Here is a 7956-nt window from a genome sequence, read left to right on the forward strand (position 1 = left end):
TGCAGCATGTTTACAGATTAGTCATGGGTCAGCACACCACATTGTGCATGATGTGCTCCAGTTTCACAAAGTGTCTGCAAGATGGGTGCCACGGCAGCTGACTCCTGAAATGAGAGACGTGTTGATGCTTGTGAAGAACTTCTTCGGCACTTAGAACGAGAAGGTGATGGCTTCCTTGCAAGAATTGTTACTGGGGACAAAACAGTTGCAACAATCACAGACCTGCATTTTGAGTGTCTTCCTCATCCAACATACTCACCAGACCTTGCCCCAAGGGATTTCCATATGTCTGGACCACTCAGAGACACAATGGGAGGAAAGAAGTACCGTTCTGATGAAGAGGTACGCCATGCAGTGCATGAGTGGTTGCACAGACTACCAAAATAATTTTTTTCTAAAGGAATTTATGCACTTTGTAAGCACTGGAGGACTTGCATTGAGCATGGGGGAGATTATGTTGAAAAATAATACAGCTTTGTACCACTTCTGCACAATAAATAATATTTAAAAAAATATTTAAGGTTTTCATTTGAATCACCCTCGTAGTTCATAATGATGTGCCAGATTCCAGTGTTGACACGCAATGGCTGGCTGACAATAGTGTGCACATGCTAAAGATGTTGCTACAGAATACACAGTCCTCATTTGCATAAAATATTTTAGTGTTGTTTCTGTGAGTTACTTGGTGTTTCTCTGGTACCATCATCTATCTGCTTTATTTTGTGATAGTTCTATGATCAGCGATAGATGGCTGTAAAATTAACTACAAAAAATTTTCAAAATTGTAAGTTTTGTGCTCAGAACAAATAAGTTGTCCATGATCAAAATGAAAGGAATGGATGGAGAGAGATAGAGAGAGTAATTTTGTGAGAAATATATATAATGTGTAATATAAGTATCAGTAAAACATACTCATAAATTTGCAGGAATTTCTATTATTGATTTCTATAGCGCATATATTTTCACACATCTTTCAGACGTTTGGAGATGTTCACTTTATACATAGATATTCTGTGATTTGGGTTCTCAGTTTTTAACTGAAAACCATTTTTAATAACATTATTTTTACAATTCTGCAATTAACACTATTTTACATAGTTGCAACTTGTTAAAACTGGTACATAATATGTAAATAAAAATTGATCAAAATTCTATATATACATAGGCATCTTGGCAAATTACATGCACTCTAAAAGGAAAGAAAAACAATTCATACAGAATATATAAAACATCAATTACTGTTCACTCTTCACAGTGTGAACAAGTGTTTCTTTGTTACATTTCATCACATTATTTTCATAATACACAAAAATTCCCTTTTTACACCCACTTACAACGAGAAGAGACTAACTGGCTTTCACAATGAGAAATAGCATTAAGAATATAGACAAAAAGAACAATATGCTCTAGAAATTTTACAATGTACAAGGCTGCATTTTTCCTGCCTCTTTCAGAAATACATGTGGACTTCACTCACACAAACAATAATAAATGAGACAAAAATAAGAATCCAGTAATAATTGTAGTAACAATAGTGCTCCATCCATTTTCTTTCATATTTTTAGATACCTCTAAACACGGAGCCTGGTTACAAAATTGTTCTAAATCTTCTTTAGTGTCACTCTAAAAACTGGCACACCAAGTCGATTTCAGTACAGCGGTGTTACAAAACAGGGAAGATTACTGCTTATATTGATACTGATGATACAGTTTAAATCAGATCAATTTCCTTAATGGCCCACAAAAGATCCTGAACAGTGCAACACATGCAGTAGATCTCGCACAGTGATAAAATAGTGATGTTCACAAGTTTTCCAGCATGAATGACACAATTATTTTTCCCTCTCCACTGATTTTATTTTAACATTCCCAGCAACTGCAGACTGCCACATTACCATCCAAAAAACAAGAAGAACTTTTCACAAGTATTCTCAGAACTTTGATCCGTTTCCATGAACTAGCTTGCATGAATTCGACACCATTGACAGGATGCTGGTATGACTGGAATTACACTTGCTTCAGAGCAAAATAACCCAGTTTGTGTCTGTTACATCCCATAAACAAGCTGTCCCAATTCCTAGACATTCAATTTATATCTTTGGACAGAAGTGCTATTGAGATGAAATAACCAAAAGCTGAAAGTATGGTCCAGGGTGTGACAATGTACACACATTGGTACCAGTGTCTAAGGCCAAATTTTCATTTAATCATTAAGACACTACTCAACACAAAGATGATAGATGACATCGGCTGAGCCGAGGGTCAAAATTGAAAACATCAAACAGTCAGTGCTGCTACATGAACTTATCAGAAGTAATGCTCAGCTTCTTAATGAGAAAAACATAAAAGTTGCAATTATCTCAGCTTAAACGAAGTGGAAAACAAATTTTAACAGAAAAATACACATCAAATCAATTACAAATGCAATTGTTACAGCATAAATCTGTTCTTATGTCTTTCTGTGGCTAAAAAGCTAAACATCTCACTACCCAAAACTGAAAGATGGCAGAACCTTTTGTGTACCTACCAGATTACTCCACTCATTTCTTGCATTACTGGAAGAAATGTCAATATTGTTTCTTCCAGGTGGGTCCTCATTTCAACTCTGTGCAAGAAATTACAAAGCCAAAATGTTACATGAGCACACAGCTATGTGACCTCCAAAACAAAAGAAACATAAGAAAAAATAAGTAAGATAAAGAGAAGGCCGGTGTGTGTTACTTTGTGATAGACTGTAGATGATCACATATGTTCAGCAGTGAAACAGCTCTTCAAAAATGCCTGCTGTCCTCTACATACCTGTCCAAGAGCTGATCTGAAACTCACATGAGAAGGTACAGTACAGGCAGGCACGGTGACAAACCCTCATATCCACTCACATAACAGAATGAAGCTTTTAACACACAGCTCTTTGCTGTCTGACAGCACCAGTGTGTACTCGTAGACAATCACATGCCTCATGGTGACCTCACATACATACGTGCTGAAGTTCAGCTACTGTATTTACTGAAAAAATTGTTGCATAGTGTGAGGTTCTCTTACTTGAAGCAGCATAGCTAACACTGGTAAAAATAAAGCCTTCCCTTTAATCTTAATTACGTACTTTTGAACAAATTTGTTTTTCCATCCATAATCACCACCCAGACCCTCCGAGAAAACAAAAAAAAAAAAAAATGGTCCACATCATCACTCTGGAGCAATTATAAAAAAATTTACACCAATAATCAGCAGACCAACTGAGTGTGCCAATAACAACACTGCAAACAACAACTGAGATTTACTTGGTTTCCATATTGTGCAGAAAATTTTCAAAAGCCAGAAGAATTTTCTTGACTCTCTCTCACACACACACACACACACACACACACACACACACACACACACTACTGCACTCCTATACAGCTGTGGACTGACTCTATGTGCATAAAGTTATGCTTCTGTAAAAAAACATCACATCAGATAGCTAATCACGTTCTCATCTTCTACACATTCAGTTCATTCTGTTCTGTCACATGCATTGTTCAAAATGTTTTTCAAGTGATTAATTTGTAGCCTTTCTAATAAAATGGCTCCTTCATATGTATGAACATTTCTGTTACGATATGCCACATACATGTCTATGGTGTGGGTGTTATACATGAATGATGATACAAATGATTCCCAGAGAGTTGGTAAATGTCAGAATAGCTGCAGACTGCAGACACATGTGATATCATCATCAAAACGTAAATTTTCAGATTGGGAGGAAAGAGAGAAGAAGAAGAAGAAGAGTTGTTGACCAACAACTCTTGACAGTTTACTGGATAGGTAACAATAATATAGATGTTCAAATAATTGGTGATTTTTAAATGGGGAATAAAATAAAGGCCAGCACAAACAATGGTGAATTGCTGTAAGTGTGTGTATGTTTAGTCCAATGGTAAATAGGAAGCACAAGAAGAACAAAACACACTGCTTATTACTTTCTAAACATATGCTGTAACTCAGTGGAATGCTCTATCAAGCTTAATAAAAAGAAATAAAAATAAACAACTTAACTGAAGAGTTTATGAGCCACCAGTCAGGACAGGTCAGAAGCTGGGCTCGAGTAGGCTCGCTCCTCCTCGCCACCGGGCAGTATCTTGAGCCCAGTTTCGGAGCAACCCCTCATCCCATTGGGCACCTGCTCATTCCTTTCCTTCCTTCCTCAGTTTTGTTTCCTTGCCCAGTGCCAAGCAAAAGCAGTTCTATCTTTCAATTGCAGAAATATGTGGATTGCTTCTAAATGCTGGCCCTGATCCTTTCAGATGATTTGGCTCACTAATCATCTTTCCTCACACTTAGGCCACATTTTTTTATACTCCTCATAACATTGTTCAACAGTTGACATACACAATCTGTTTTCCTAGACAAGAATCATTGTTGTTTTAATAAGCTATTTATCTCAAAAAGCAAACATGAGGAAGATGTCCACTTGCATTTCACGTAAAATGTTCATTAAAAAAGTTACATGAGAAGATGTTGTGGACTGGCCCTCTCTGATTTTCTTCGTACATACAGGATCTGAAGATCACTGCCTGGACAACATCAGATAGATTTCTGAATACTCTTAAGTATTATTCTATAACATTTTGAACAGACCTACATGTAGCTCTGTGCATAGAAAAATAGACTTCTAATTGTGAAGTTGGTGAATGCATTCTATTTGCTGATCGTATTCCCACTTGTAGCAACTTTTATATTTTTATTTAAATTCTATGGTTACTATCAATATGGAATGTGCAATAACAAATATTCAATGAGAGTACGAAAAATAACATACTTCCATATTTAACTGCAAATTACACAGGAATGAGAGTATTCACAGTCATTCAAAATTTGGTACAAAAAAGTGAAACATCAAAATAAAAAAGATATATATTTCTAGAGACAGACAGCATATATATATATATATATATAATAGAGGGAAACATTCCACGTGGGAAAAATATATCTAAAAACAAAGATGATGTGACTTACCGAACGAAAGCGCTGGCAGGTCGATAGACACACAAACAAACACAAACATACACACAAAATTCTAGCTTTCGCAACAAATGGTTGCTTCGTCAGGAAAGAGGGAAGGAGAGGGAAAGACGAAAGGAAGTGGGTTTTAAGGGAGAGGGTAAGGAGTCATTCCAATCCCGGGAGCGGAAAGACTTACCTTAGGGGGAAAAAAGGACGGGTATACACTCGCACACACACACATATCCATCCACACATATACAGACACAAGCAGACATATTTAAAGACAAAGAGTTTTGTCTGCTTGTGTCTGTATATGTGTGGATGGATATGTGTGTGTGTGCGAGTGTATATCCGTCCTTTTTTCCCCCTAAGGTAAGTCTTTCCGCTCCCGGGATTGGAATGACTCCTTACCCTCTCCCTTAAAACCCACTTCCTTTCGTCTTTACCTCTCCTTCCCTCTTTCCTGACGAAGCAACCGTTTGTTGCGAAAGCTAGAATTTTGTGTGTATGTTTGTGTTTGTTTGTGTGTCTATCGACCTGCCAGCGCTTTCGTTCGGTAAGTCACATCATCTTTGTTTTTAGATATATATATATATTTCATTTAACAATATTTCACATTATTATACCAAATTTTAATTATTACAAAAGCTCGAATTTTTATGCAATTAGCAATTAAAAATAAAAATGTATTTCTGTTATTAATTGTTACTGAAATGTTGTAACTCAGTATTTCAATCCGGGAATAAATTTACATCCAAATTATATATATATATATATATAACAGAACCAGCAACTTCACCATTACAAGGCCAGTTAAGTTACACACTGAGCAAGAGGTGAGTCAGTCAAAATGTTTTATATTTAACAGTGCTCAGAAATCTTCAGTCAGTTTTTCAACTGTTTTGGAAAATGCATTTTATCGCTTGGGAAATTGATATGTGGGCACTGGCCTTCAAACCCAGAAAATCTAGGAGGGTCAGTGCATAAAGCCCTCTTGTAAGACTGCACCAGGGTATATTTTCTTATGCCAACTGCCACCTTATAATGCTTATTTTCTCTCTGAATTAAAGTTTAAAAGTGGAGTGCACCAAACAGGACGTTACAAAAGATTGATACAGCACTGACAAGAATAATGGAGGAACAATGTACATACTAAACTGTGAACACAGATTTTTACTTCCATAAGCAGTTACTGCACGTGTGTATGAAAACTGTAATCTCAGCAGGTCCTTCACACCAAAAAGATATACATATCACTGTAGCAATAGCAACAACCTGTACACAAAAACTAGAGTGCTGCTCTACAACATAAAAAATAAAGTCAAATTGCCTTATTAAGACTATGTTTGCAGCTCATAATCTATCAAAACGTTGCCACTATTTACTTGTACGGCAAAGTGAAGAGGGAGAGGCTAGAACAGAGAGGAAAAAGTGAAATACTGACAAATTGTTACATCACTCACTCAGACCACAAAATTCACACCAGTGACACAAAATAACACGTTAATAACAAAAGCTACCCAGTGTATCCCACACCAATTTCAACACACGTCCGACTGACAAAATCTTATTTGTATCTGATATGCTTATTGTCTGTCTTCACTCATAAAAGTAAGTTATTCTAACAATAAACTCTTAATATATTAATGTTGTATGTTAATGTTCTACATATGCATACAACTCATTTCAAGTGATAGTGTACAATGACTAGAAATATTTTGTGCAAGACAAAGATAAAGTAATATTAGTTTAAAATATTACTGGCAGGGTTTACACAAAGCTTTAAAATAAAGTCAAACTAATAATATATAAGATGCGTACGCTGCGTCTGCTCTATTGTGGAAGCCCACTTTTCACTTTAGAAAGACTTCCCCAGCTGTGATAGAAGTGCTGCATATGCTTTACAGCTAGTTTGTCACGTGGATACAACTAAAAGTTGTGGATACTAACACAGTGGCAGATAAACCTAGTACATTAAACTACAGGAGGTAAAGACCAAGTCTAATGCCGAATGATCGCCAAATGTGGTCTTTCATTTACAAACACAAGTAGTTTAGGGAAAGAACTATAACAGTTAAAACACAAATACTGCCCGTGACAGAGCACTGCCTCCCAGGATACCACAGAACAGTTACAAACTACAGAGCACGTTCATGACAAATATACCTGAGACGCTATATAGCACAAATAGACTATCATGGTTCATTTCCGTCTACAATTAAACTGAATGACTCTCAAATTTTGCTGCAGTTTTTAAATACTGATTGACTTCAAAGATCCCCAATCTTGAGACACACAATTACACAATTAATGCAGAAGTTCTCAAATCAAAGGTCGAATCAGTCCACAGAGGATAAACTGGAGATTATCAAGACGACAGTTGTCGCTGGAACTTCACTGATCACATGGAGGAGTCATTTGGATATCGTGAACAGACAATGGTCCCTAAGAAAATCAAATAGCAAGCAGGAGATCTATAAGAAGCATCCTTACACACTTAGCTTAAAAGCAGTTATAGTGTGTAGAGTGAACTGGGGGAATGCTGCCTGTTCACTCGAAGCTCTATGATCAAAATGGGAAGTGACATGTTACATTAAATTAGTGGCATTTATTGTAGTGTTAGCTTCTTCTCCTGACTGCATGAAGAATCTGAGATAGTAAATTTTTTTGCATCCCTAGCAACTTTGACATATAAGGAGAATTAATGATGTCCTAAAATAATGATCTTCACATGAAAGAACATTCAACATGACAAAAATGCCAAAAAAATTAATTAAATAACAGTTACAATTTAAAGAGGCACTAAAAACACTGAGAAGTTAGGAAATTTTGAATTCAGGTTAGATAGTTATTTGTCTGGCAAAGTATATATCTGAGACCTACAATTGCCTCAATCTGCAATAAAATAATAAAATATATACAGTATAATTTGGAACACAGATGCCAAACAGTGACAACTTCCAATCAGAA

This window comes from Schistocerca serialis, chromosome 12 (assembly GCF_023864345.2).
Source record: "Schistocerca serialis cubense isolate TAMUIC-IGC-003099 chromosome 12, iqSchSeri2.2, whole genome shotgun sequence".
Taxonomy (NCBI): domain Eukaryota; kingdom Metazoa; phylum Arthropoda; class Insecta; order Orthoptera; family Acrididae; genus Schistocerca; species Schistocerca serialis.